We start from the raw sequence: 10429 nt of genomic DNA on the forward strand, positions 1-10429 counted from the left end.
AAAACACTTTATCGCGTTCCATTTTTCACAAAGCAAAAGAAATTGTTGTTTAGGAAAATAATTGTGTATGCTGACTGAATGTTATCGAGAAATGTCGAAATTAATCACAAACTACCTGTTTCGTTAGTAATGACTACTAGAACTGTTTGCATTGCCATCTAACATTTGCGGGCGGAAACTAAGTTAAGGTCCTAATATATACCTCGAATCTCGCTTGATTCGCTATTTACCGCTGTTGTTCGGCGGTCGCGCTGTTTATTGTTTTGGAGGACGCGCTGTCCTCTTGCGCTTTCGGTTCGCGGTGTTCGGCTTGCGTTGTTGTACTTTTTTAGTAACGATTAATTACGCGTCGTTACAACATTTTAACTTCATAGACTTTGATGTTTTCATATTTATTGATTTGAAAACCAAAAATTTCATTTCAATATTTATATGTCAAACATATTCTATACATAGTGTTGGAAAGAGGTTAGCGCAATGTTTATAATTTTGTACAGATACATTTAACAGTTTAATAAAATTAATATGTGCTCAATATAGACCTTTCTAATTATGGCTGTAAAGATAAATTATTATTATTTCTTTACTTATTGTTTAATAATCTGATTTAATTACCTTTGTCACAGAACCTCTATGTTCCTTTGTAACGTAAGATTGTCACGTAAGGTGACGTAAGGAGCTACGGCAATGTTCGTGCGCAGGCCCTAAGCTATGCCTGTATTCATAGTCAGGCCTTATATTTAAGATCTCCTTAAGTTCATCTTCAGATGCTCTACGGATCATTTTATTGGCTACAGAGTATCTGAAGATGAACTTAAGGAAGCCTTAAATATAAGGCTTGACTATGAATACGAACACTAGTAGTGCCATAGTGTTACGTTCCAGCCGGCCGCGGCTGCGCGAATATGATGCAGTGCTCGGGCCGTGCTGCTAGAACCGGATCACTTTCTTTTCGGGTAATTCGAATCTGCGCGATTCTTCCCCAGAGATCCACGCGATCCTAGATTCGCCAAACTATACCGCGGAACAAATGCAGAACGGATGCATGCATTGTTATGCACGAATTAAAGAAAGTAGTTCCATTGATGGCAAATAAAGTTCTAACTTACCGGCTTCTGCGCCCAGTTATCTAGAGTGTCGCCTTTGCGGTCTGCATGCGAGTCCTGCACCAGAACTCCCCGTAGTGGTGTGGTCAGGAACCCCCTTTTTGCTCGAAGTTAAGGGCGGCAACTTCTGATGACGATTTTAATCAAGGGCCGTTTAACACAATTCTTGGCATAAACCGCGTGTTTATTGGAAGTACAAATAAGTCTCCGCCGTTTGACAAAAGATGGCCCTACCAGTAAGTTATGGTTGAAATTGTCAGATATAAAACATCATATCATAAGGTTGGACATCACCATAACCAACACCATAACCTTGAAATATTAGCGATTTTGTATCAGCATCACATAATTTTTTTCGTGCGAAAATGTCGAGTTTTGAACCGAATAAGCGTCATTTGCGGGAACTTTTGATTTACTTCTTTAATTTGAAGAAATCTGCAGCTGAGGCGCATCGATTGCTTGTAGAAGCATATGGTGAGGCTGCTTTAAGCGAGAGAAGTTGTCGTGAGTAGTTTCAAAAGTTTAATAACGTTGAGTTTGACGTCAAAGACAAAGAACGTAGCGGAAGACCGAAAGTGTACGAAGCGGAATTGGAAGCCTTATTGGAGGAAGATTCGTGCCAAATGCAAGAAGAACTTGCACTTACATTAGGAGTGACTCAACAAGCAATTTCACATCGTTTAAAATCGTTGAGAATGATTCAAAAGCAAGGAAATTGGGTTCCATATGAACTGAAGCCGAGAAACGTTGAACGCCGATTTTGCACATGTGAAATGCTGCTTGCCAAGCATAAACGAAAGGGTTTTTTTGCATCGTATAGTCACTGGTAATGAAAAATAAATCCACTACGATAACCCAAAGAAGAGGAAATCATGGGGACAACGTGGCCATGCTTCAACATCGATAACCAAGCCGAATATTTATGGAAAAAAACTCATGTTGTGTATTTGGTGGGATTAGCTTGGTGTCGTGTACTATGAGTTGCTCAAACCGAACGAAACCATTACTGGGGCTCTCTACCGAATACAATCGATGAGATTGAGCTGAGCACTCAAGAAAAAACGCACCCACTACTACTCCAGACACGACAAAATTATTCTCCTGCATGATAATGCTCGTCCACATGTTGCAGCACCGATCAAAACCTACTTAAAAACACTCAATTAGGAAGTTTTACCCCACCCGCCGTATTCACCAGACATTGCTCCCTCTGATTATCACTTATTTCGATCGATGACGCACGGCCTGTCTGAGCAGCACTTCACATCATATGAAGATACCAAAAATTGGGTCGATTCGTTCAAAAGATGAAGCTATATGAAGCGTTCTTCCGACGAGGTATCCATATGCTGCCAGAAAGATGGGAGAAAGTAGTGACTACCCTAATAGCACGCAATGTTCAGGGAACGTCCAGTGGATATCCATAGAACATAAAATGTTCTCTGAATGTTTTCTGGATGTTCTCTGGACGTCTTTTGAACATGTGTGCTATTAGGGTAACGATGGACAATACTTTGAATAAAACATAAGGTACCGTTCTTTCACAATAAATGCCCAATTTTTTATAAAAAACGGCGGAGACTTATTTGTACTCCCAATAATATCGGAGTGTTGAGTCGCGGCCTGATTTAAGAACGTTAGAATTTCACTAACCCGTGTCGCCGAGATGGTGATTCAGACGCAATTAAGAAGGATATGGAAGAAGAGGCCTTGTTTGGGGAATAAAGAAATTAAGAATTGGTCTTATGTAATAATTATATATTTTAGTATTAAGATACATAAAGATCTAATTCTAAAAGAAATATTCTACACTACTCTAGGATGGGAATTTATGATTATCAGCGTACAAATTATATAATCTAATTCTTCCAAATCTTACGATGTTCTTAGGAATAAAGTTAGAATTAAGGTTTAGGAGTTTTCCGGCCGATGCTGGAGACTTGAGGAATGGAGAAGTGTTCCGATGCTTACGCGACTCTCTACTTCTTCGCGATTCATGACCGTCGAGTCCGACTCCCCGTTCCAGACTGCCCCCTGCTGCTGTTTCCTCCAGATTTCTTCTAATGAGGTGAGAATTCTGATTTGGCGAAAGCGCCATCTACTTACATCCCACGAGAGAAGAGACGGCTTAAGTTTGGCCTGGTGGCCTACTGGCTAGGGTGCGCTCGGCAGGAGAGGTAGAGAAAAAAAATGTGTGTCGGTACTATCGGATGTGACACTAGCCACATACACTTTCCGTAACCGTAAGACGTAACATAAGAATTTACCAATCATATTGAGAATCATCGAATCATAAGGTCGCCATTTTTATGAATACTTGATCGTAATTGGTCAATTCTTACGTTACGTCTTACGGTTACTGTTACGAAAAGTATGTGTAGCTAGCTTTACTGTTACGAAAAGTTTACTGTTAGCTTTACTGTTACTGAAAAGTGTGTGTGGCCAGCTTAAGGCTGCGGTCCAAAATATGCTCACAACGCTAAAGCTGGTGGCACATAGAAAAATTTAACCAGTAAAACGTAAGCAGTAAGCAAATTGACCAATCACAGTCATTGATTCTTCTTACGGTCCAAGAATCAATAACTGTGATTGGTCAATTTGCTTACTGCTTACGTCTTACTGTTTAAGTTTTTCTGTATGCTACGGTCTTAAGGCTAGTGGCACATAAAAAAACTTAAACAGTAAACAAATTGACCAATCACAGTCATTAATTCTTTTTAAGGTCCAAGAATCAACGACTGTGATTGGTCAATTTGCTTACTGCTTACGTCTTATTGCTTAAGTTTTTCTGCGTGCCACGGCCTTAATAGTGCTCACTTGACCGATGGTCTTTAGAATACGAAGAGAGATAAAAGTAGCTGTGTGATACAAATAAATTTGTAAGAAACGGCTAACGGCATCTAGCGTCATAGGCTTGAGATATTAGGTAGGTTGCAGAGCAGGCGGCACTGCAGGAAGGAAGTGAGAGTATAGATAGAAAAACAGTCTGAAAGGAAGGGGCTGTAGAGAGATAGAGAGAAAGGCGAGAAGTCAGAGAGAGAGAGAGAGAGAGAGAGAGAGAGAGAGAGAGAAAGAGTTGAAAGAGCAAAGAGAGAACAAAGGGGTGCGCAGTGTTGGAGGAGAGAGCCTTGAACCAGCGGCGTGGGACGAGGTGGCGTAGGCGGAAGAGAAGGACCACAAGAGAAGTAAACCTCAGTTTCGCGTACGCAGTAGAGCATCCGTAGAGAGAGAGAGAGAGAGAGAGAGAGAGAGAGAGAGAGTCGGAACTGTCTCACATGTTAACGGCGGCGTACGTACAGAGTGAGTAGTTCTCGAAGATAGCGAATGTGAGTTCCTAATGTCGATGGAACAACCAGCGGTTAAGACTATATCGTGTTATTAATAAATTGTTATTATTGTGGTTTTGTCATAAACTACGGTGAAAATTTCTTTATTTACTACAGCAGTAAAAGTTTCAGAAGTGGGATAGTGGATTCGCGAGCATTAGAAATTCCACGTACGATAATGGATTCGCGAGCTTTTGAAGTTTCGTGAACGGTAGTGGTTCCGCGAACGTTTGTAGCTCAGTGAACATTAGTGAATGCACGAGTATTTGGTGAAGTTGGTGAACATTAGCAGATTCGTGCGGTTAACGGTTTCCGGGTTCCGAGCAGTTTTGTGTACGATTAGATTTTAGCGTAAGCCACAAATGGAATAAAGAAAGGTCACCGGCACAAGTAAGAAAACAGTGAAACGTGTGAGACAAAGGTGTTTTGCCGGAAAGTAAAAGATAAAGTGATCCATGAGGGCAATCAGGGAAAGGACAAGGATAGAAAAACAAAGATTAGAAGACTTGTCCTTGGACCAGTTGAAGGCTGAGGCATCGGGTGTATATCAGTTGGACACGGGGCAATTGGACACAGTCCAATCACAAGTTGCTGTTCCAAGGGACCCTACAAATGTCTCTAATCACACGGTGCTGTGATTGGCTGTGTCTAAATGCACGGTGTCCAAGTGCACCGCTCCCAAATGGTATGACTCGCAAACGGATGTCGTTTTAGAAGCCTGGATGAGTCTGAAACAGAGTCTCATCAGGATGTTCGATCGTCGCATTCCCTTCCTGGCAACGATGCAGAAAGTCAAAGCTAGGGAATGGTAGCAGGATAGGAGTCATTTCAAGAGTATGCGATAGACAAGATGTCTGTCATGTACAGCCTAGATTTCCCAGTTCAAGATACAATCAACCTGCTTATTGGAGGAATCACGAGCGAGGCATTGAGGGCGATGGCTGCGACCATCCGAGTGGATGCAGTGGATCAGTTCGTCGAGCAAATGTGTCAATTGGCTGTTACGGTGTATTCTGAGGAGAGGATGTCAACTCCATCCATCAGAAGGCCTCCAAGTACAAGACCAGCGGTTCTGTGGAGAGACAAGTCGTGTAAGAACTGCGGAAAAAAGGATCACTTCCATCAGAAGTATCGGTCAACTCAAATAGTGTGTTTCGCTTGTAAGGAGAAAGGGCATCGTTCGTTTGAGTGTCCGAGGTCAAAGAGACGTGATCAACCGGTGTTTACAGGAAATTCGGCTGCGTCAGTGTCGTCAGCGCAGGCGAGACAGTTGGAGCGGTTGAGCGATAGAACGTCAGCGGTGGACCAAGCATCATCAGTGTTGGCAATTTCACAGCGATGGAAAATTACGTTAAGTGAACCGTATTTAGTAATTGTTGAGTTAAATGGTAATTGCTGCAATCTGAAAGCATTGGTAGATACGGGTAGGCCGGTTTCATTTATAAAAAGCTCGTTATGTGGACATTTTTCGGTACAGAATGATAAGGTAAAAGAAGGTCGTTGTGAGCGTCGGTATAATATTTTGTCGAGTCACGCAATAGAGGTAGGAATAATGAAATCGAGCGTTCGGTTAAATCTAGCTGCCGAATCTTTATTAGCGGTTGATTTTAACGTATTTAAAACGAATGAATTTGAATACGATGTAATATTAGGACGCGATTTTCTTACGGATAAGCTGATGTTATTTTGAATTGACCTCGGACGGGAAAGATAATTGTTTTGGAGAATTTCTGAGTTCTGATATATATGCGGTATTGTGTGGTAATCCAATGCAAGAGGCTACGATAGATTTCGGTTCGGAGATCAAAAATAAATTAGTCGAAGTAATAGAGAAAGTGGAGAAGATTGAATGCTCCAATACCGAAGATGATTATGCGGTGCGCGTGAATTTAGTTGATCACTCTATTTATTCGTATGCGCCGAGGAAGTTCGCGTTCAAAGAAAGGAAGCAAATAGGCGAAATAATATATGATTTAATCGCGAGAAAAATTGTTAAACCAAACACGTCTCAATACTGTGCAAGATTAGTACCGGTGCGCAAAAAAAGATGGTAGTCTTCGGTTATGCGTCGATCTCATGCCTCTGAACGAAAGAATAGCTGTGACAATGCCTTACACGCATCGTTTCTAATAACAGCCAACACAACATCCGTTGGCTGTAAACGGCGCTAAGCGCCAAACAAATAACCCAAACATAAACGTGCGCCACGCCTAAAGACACGTAACGTCAACAAACAACATCAAATGTAACGAGACGGTATATAAACCGTGGCCGAGAAATAAGCGGAGAGACCGATCCGGACCGCCGACCGAACTCGATGCTTCAGAGCGGAGAGCAAGGTATCCGACCGTATCGTTTCTACCTGCCCGTCACCTTCCGAAACCACATCGACGAAATCGGCACCTGGAGATTGTGTGTTCGCTATCTCCATCAAGCGCTCTTGATACCGACTTCGCCGTCCTCTCAGGATCCAACGATCGGCCTACGAGTTTGTGTGTTCGCGAACCCGATCGAGTCCTCTCGGTACCGATCGTATCCCGACCCCACGAGCAAGCACCCGAGCCAGTGTGTTCGCTGCGCCCGATCGAACGTTGTCGATACTTGCTTTATTAAATACGGCGATACGCGAGTCGCCCGATATATCGCGGAACGTGCTGCGACACGTCAAGATCCCGTGTACCGCCGGAACCCCGCCGCTAAACGTCAGTTCGCCTTACGATTCGCGGATTTCACGCGCCGTGTCTCTTGCGAAGTACCAGCTTCGCGCTATTCGCTCCGCCTACCGAACCGCGAGACTCGACCAAGCAAAACCGAGACCCGATCACTGCTGCCGTCTCACGCCGAAACACGCGTAGCTCGCGCCGTTGCTCTGTATACCAAAGATCAAATAAATTGTTATTTGTTATTATTTGCTGGTGTCAATCATATACCGATCCTTGACTCCGACGAGCAATACTCCCGGCGATACGACCAACAATCAAAGCGAGACGTACGATTGTTACAAGCAAAACAGAAATTTCCGTTCCCTTTAATCGAGGATTGTCTGGCCCGGTTAGGAGATCATTGTGTATTTACGCTTTTGGATTTAAGAGATGGTTTCCATCAGATTAGGGTGCATCCGTCGGATACTAAGTATTTTTCATTCGCGATCCCGGGCGATCAGTACGAGTATACTTGTCTTCCGTTTGGTTTTTGTGAGTCACCGCCGGAATTCCAAAAACGGTTAATTCAGATTTTACAGCCACTAGTTAGAGAGGATAAAGTAATCGTGTAGATAATATTTTGATTCTTTCTCAGATCATTGATTCGAATCTTGAAGTAATTAAGCAAGTGCTATTGGTTTTGAAAAATCACGGTTTCGAACTTAATTATAGCAAGTGCAAATTTCTTAGAAAAAAAAATAGAGTATCTCGGATACACAATATCCAGCGAATTTCATTAAACACGGACACACGGAAGCGATAGAAAACTTTCCTCGTCCGAAAAACGAGTACGAAGTACAGCGGTTTCTAAGGTTAGTTAGTTATTTTAGGGGGTTTATAAAAGATTTTTCTTTATTAGCAGCGCCATTATACCACTTGTTGAAAAAGTTGTCCGAATTCGTTTTTAATGAGAGTTGCATTGGAGCGTTTGACACTCTCAAGAGAAAGTTGACTTCTTATCCGGTGCTAAGGCTATACAATCCTAGATTGGAGACGGAGTTACATACTGATGCAAGTTCAGCTGGATTGACGGGCATTTTGCTACAAAAACAGAATTCTGAGCAATGGGCGCTAGTTGCTTATTGTAGTCAGGCAACAAACAAAGCGGAAGCAAATTATCATAGCTATGAGCTAGAAATATTAGCTATTGTTAGAACGATTGCCAGATTTCATATTTATTTATACGCGTTAGAATTTAAAGTGATTGCTGATTGTAATGCGTTAGTATGTTACGTCTGGATATTACGTCCTGGTAGAGAACGCAACACGACGTAAGGTCTCGATCGTACTAGCAAGTCGAGTTACGAGTCAACGACCAGAAGGATCGCTTTACGCGTGTACCGACGTACGACGAGTGGTCCTTTTTCGATCAGAGAACTGAATCTCTTTATCGCGGACGGACCGAGAGCGGATAAGAGAAATGAAGGGGGAAAAGGGAAGGATTCGAAAAGAAATTGTGATATAATTTGAATTGGAATTTAGATAATTCTTAACGATTACATTTATTTTCCTCGCGGGGTTGTTACAATTTTTATTAATTACTAGCACGGAGACAAAGTACGCGCGTGTGTGTGTGTTTGTGTGTGTGTGTGTGTGTGGACTTCTGGGTGAGGGTGAGCACTAATGTTCAGGATCATTGGGAGGTAAAGAGAGTGAAAAGTTCTAGGAGTCTAGGAAGGAACCTGTGCGTAATCCGGGACAAATACTGTACGCGAGCTACCCGGAGTTAAAGTTTTGATATTGAAGAAAACGAGTAACAAACTATAACTTACTGTTGATGTGCGATTTGGAGGAGAGAGTAACTGTTGCTGGATTTCTCAGTTGGGTCCCTTTCGATCCTCGTCTGGATAGAACCTGGTGTTTGTGTGTGAGGGTTGTGGACGATCGCACGATGAATACAGCAATAAGCACAGAGAGTTGAGTAGCTGAACTCTTAGGGTACTTGGATTTTTCCTCAGTGGTAGTAGAAGCACAAGAGTAAGAGAAGTCCAAGAGAAGTGACGTCCAAGAGAAGAGCAAGAGAAGAGACCGAGGTGCGCGGAGTCGCGCTTATATACGATATCAACTGGAAATGGTTTGGTAGGGAAGATGTGGAAATTTGGGGGTTCCTAGGTTGTTGGATTCGTCAGAGAAAATGGTATGGGGGACTGCTGTATCCAGTAGTAAGTAAGTAGACAGTGTTAAGGAAATCTTCTTGGCTGGGGTTGTGGGTGGAGAAAATCATACGTTTCAAAAGAGAAGGTTATTGGAGGATTTTTAAGGTGGTGAGGGAATCAGCAGATGAGGCGGAACCGAACAACGTAAGTTGGAAAATGTAACGGACATAATTTTTTGTTATCCAGCGGTTCCTTTGATCCCAAGGATAAGGTCCGGTGAAGTTTACTTTGCGGATTAAGGAGTTTTAGTGCTGTATTTTCCAGGGTTATTTCGGAATTTTAGTCGGAATTTTTATTGGGGAAAGACAAAAAAAAAGGTCTTACGATTCGGAATAGTTTGTTGTTTCCTGACAGAGGAGGAAAAAGATAGAGTGCATGACTCATGTCTGCACAGGACGTAACAAGTACATGCAGTTGCGACGCGACTCGCGAAATTATTTTGCGAGCGACGGCTGACAGTCGCCTACCGGCCGCGTCGTCAATTTGCTGTCGGCTCCGAATCACGCCACGAAAACGCGAACGATAGTTGGGCGCCAGGTGCGGAAAGGCCACACCACCTCGATAAACGTGAGAGTCGATAAGTACCACGAAGGTCGCGTGTCCCGGAACCGTCGGGACCGGTAGCTTACAAGATTTTAAGTCGGAGATGGGATGGGTTAGGAGAGGGTGAATATGACCATACACGTTTTCGGTAACAATACGTTTATTTGTGGGACTTTCGCGCGTCCCAATAAAGAGTATTGGGTAATTCTCGCACAACCAGGCGGTACCTGCGACACGATAGTATGCCCGCTAAGTGAGAAACCTGAGGACGCTCTCCTCGAGTCCCTTAATATGCGCGGTCGCTCCGCGGACGAGACAACAATACACGAGCGACAGCAACCCGAAGTACGACGATTTGACAAAATACGGAGCAGATGGGTGGTCTTACAAAGATCGGTGGCGGCCCGTGGGTCAGCGGCGGTGGTGGCGACGGTCGTCCTCTCTCGCCCTCTCTCGTCCCCTCTCTCGCTCAATCCGCTCGCTCGTTCGCTCCACCCTCTGAGTCCTTTCTCTCTCGTTCTCCTCACTCCACCAGTCTCTCTCTCTCTCTCTCTCTCTCTCTCTCTCTCTCTCTCTCTCTCTCTCTCCCCCTCTAT

Source organism: Odontomachus brunneus, unplaced genomic scaffold (genome assembly GCF_010583005.1).
Source record: "Odontomachus brunneus isolate Ranch 3 - 2012 unplaced genomic scaffold, Obru_v1 Obru_scaffold_192, whole genome shotgun sequence".
Lineage (NCBI taxonomy): Eukaryota > Metazoa > Arthropoda > Insecta > Hymenoptera > Formicidae > Odontomachus > Odontomachus brunneus.